The sequence below is a fragment of the Poecilia reticulata genome, linkage group LG21, assembly GCF_000633615.1.
Source record: "Poecilia reticulata strain Guanapo linkage group LG21, Guppy_female_1.0+MT, whole genome shotgun sequence".
NCBI classification, from domain to species: domain Eukaryota; kingdom Metazoa; phylum Chordata; class Actinopteri; order Cyprinodontiformes; family Poeciliidae; genus Poecilia; species Poecilia reticulata.
Genome location: NC_024351.1, coordinates 4,737,892 through 4,741,416, shown reverse-complemented (window position 1 = coordinate 4,741,416; position 3,525 = coordinate 4,737,892).

The window sequence follows — 3,525 nt, the reverse complement described above, 5'->3', positions numbered from 1 at the left end:
AATAAGATTAATATGAGAAAATGTTTAGGGAAAAAACATTGGAAATTTCTCAGTTTGAAATTTTTTGAAAATTTGCTAGAAAAAATATCTGAAAGTTTGAAAACAATATCAGACATTTTCTAGGGAAAAAAAATCTGATATTTCCATATTTTTTCTAGAAAATTTCTCAGATTAATCTCAAAATTTCAGATTTTTTTTCTGGCAAATTTTCAACTTTTTCAAACTCAGAAATTGTCAGGTTTTTACCAGAAAATATCTCAGAGTAATCAGTTTTTCTAGCAAGTTTTGCTCTAGAAAATAAACTTAAAATTTCTGAATTTTTTGGCAAAGATTTACTCTTTTTCTCTACAGTGGCCGTAATACGCTGTTGTAAGAAAAAGTCACATTTACCATCATATAGATCATAATTTCCTATTATTATTTTAACAGTTTAATGGGTTTTATCAGTACATTCTGGAACAACTGGCCATTTGAAACAATTCATTATCTTGATTTCCATCCAAATTGAAAATGAGTTTGACCATTTAGGCCACTGCTAACTAGCTGCTAACATAGCCTAGCTATGTTAGCTAGGCTATGTTAGCTAACATAGCCTATGTTAGCCACAGCTCTTTTGTGTCCGTCATGGGTAAAAGTGCAAATTTATTTCCTGTTGGCTGGATGAAGTTTGTACACCTCTGTGGAGAAAGAAGTCTTAAGTTTCATTCATAATAGTCTTAAAAAGTCTTAAATTTGAGTTGGGGAAACCTGTTAGCGCATTAGCATAGAAACTGCCTTGCTGGTTAAATGTGAAATACTAATAAACTTGATTGATTGATTAATTAATTATAAGTGTGCAAAACTAATGTTAGTGGCCCAAACCACTTTAATCAAGAGTTGAAGAAAATCTCTTCAAAACAGAGAAAACTTGTATAATTTGGAAACAAAAGGTCAAATTAGTGTTGAATATCTTCATTTCTGTCTTAAACACAGTTTTCTCTGATTCACTTGGAGTCTTTACAGTTATCTGGAAATCTACAAACCATTCTTGCTCTTTGTTATTTGCTTTTCAACAAAATGAACAAACTGCAGAAGTATCAAAGCGTAATCATATATTAATATTACAGGCTGAACATGAGTTTCAGCCTGTACATTCTGTTGCTTTTTGTTTTTAATTGAAAGCTTTTCTCAACCAAGAACTTCTGACTGAACAGTTTTTACACATATAAGTAAAAGGCTTTGTGCTTTTATTCAGCCAGACAGATAAAAGACGCAATTAACTTGGCAGAGTCTTTTACCTTGGGCGCTTTAAGGGCTGAAAACACGTAGGAGTAAAAGGCATATTGTGATTACAGAGTCACAACTTTTCTCCCTTTCTGAACCTTTTTTCTCTTCTGTCTTCAGCTTGAATACGGCTTAAAAATACGCTTTAAGCGAAGGTCAAGCGTTAACATGTTGCATCTGCTTTTTTTTTTTTTTTCCATCTGGTGTTTAATTAAAACATCGGTACATCTTTACGTCTTAAAACGCTACGAAACACCCGTACATACATATGTGAAACAGTTGGAGAAAAAACATTTATCGCAGGGTTGCAAAAGGTAAAACAAAACCAGACAATGAAGAGCAGAAACCTTCGACGTTTCTAACTCAGAAATTAAATTCAACTTTGATGTGAGGCCCTTTGTTGCAGCTACTGAGGATCTGCTAAGGACGCAATTAGGAGTCTTATTATTAATGTCAGTCGCTCCAAGGTGACACAAGTTAGGAAAAAGAGCAGAAGCCAGCGAAGTCTTTTTATCTGCCGTTATGGTTTTTCTTCTGCATGGAGGACAGCAGCAGCAGCACTGAATAGCTCGTTTCGTTTTATCGTTAAAGAATGTATCTGTGTGTGCATCCATGCAGAAAAAGATGGAAAACTGCTCCACAGATCTTCATCCTGTATGCACTCAACACTTCATTTATTTGGTTTTGAAAACTACAACATATTAGCTTTAAAACGGCCAATTAGTGAATTTAGCTTCATATTTATCAGCGAAACATTAAACGTTCTTGTCATTTTTTAGCTAATAGGATAAATGTTTGAACATCCAAACTGTCATTTCTGAAGTTAAGAGTCTCTTAGCAACTGAAGGTAATTTAATCTAATATTGATCAAAAGAGCTGCAGTTTAAAAATGCAAATAAAATATTTTTTTTCTATATTTTTAAATTTTAAAACATTCTGGTTTTTACACTTTGTTGCAGATTAAATGAAGATATAAAATGTGTTTGTAATAACTAAGCAGTGATGCTATAAAGCTAAGCAGGTTTTTATATTTTAAGTGAATTGGAAATGCACAAAAATATTAGGCAGAAACCAAAACACTTAAAAATATATACATATTAAAAAATGTGGCTATTATATTATTTTAAATTGTTGCAATATGGTTTTTAAAATAAAAAATGTAGAAATTATGTGAAATTTTCACATTTTATGTTGCAAAAAGGACTGGATAATATGTCATAATTTATCATTACTATATGAAATATCAATATGTTTAAAAAAACAAATAAATCGTCACCACGTTTGTTTTCAGTCAATAAGGTTTTCCGCTTTTGTGTTATGACTAGATGTAAAATAATTACTTTAATTAAACCAAATGACTTATTTAAATCAGCCAGACTGTAAAGTTAAGAAACTATTTACTTTCACTTCAATCTAATTATCATAATAAAAATTATTTGATACTTGACGCTTTTGAGCTTTTATGTTAAAAAAGCCACTCACTGATTTATTTCTCTGTGAAATTATAAATTAAAGAGAAAATTGATTGATAGACACCCATCAGTCTCTGAATTAGAAATAAATAATATTTTCTGCAAAAATCCCAAATACTTTCTTTCAAACTATCTTTAGATACACATCTTGTCTCATTTCCAATTACAGATATTTCATAAGAAATGTGTTTTGGTTTTTTTTGCCCAAAATGCTACAGAGATGTTTTCTAATATTGTGTTTGGAATTTAAAAATCACATTTCCAAACCAATTTTGTCCATTTCAATTTAGCTTCTCAGTGCTGAAGAATTCAAGTAATGCAAAAGCAGAAAAGACCTGAAAATCTTATGTTTTCTCCAAATTTTCTTCCCGAAAAGAGGCCAAGAGTGTTGCTGTTTCACAAAAACGATGCGAGTTTGCATCTGCACAGCAGATCCGGCACAAACTCAAGTCGAGAATTTAAGATTTTTCTCTTTGCTGGATTCCTGCAGAAGGAAAACGCATTTTTTAAATTCATCCTGTCATTTTGGTCACTTGTAACCCAAACAGAGAGAGGCCGTAAAATATCTGCAAAATGTGGCAAAGTGAAATTCAGGAAGATGACCAAAACAAAAACAATCAGATCAACTCAGAGAGATGATTTTTAACCTCGCAACTACGTAATATAAAATAATACATGATTAACAATTTATTTAAAATGATTATTTTTTGTATATTTTTTCTTCTAATCTTTAGATATTATTTTATCTGTCTAGTTAATTAAAATAAATGTTTTTTGTTTAATTTTATAT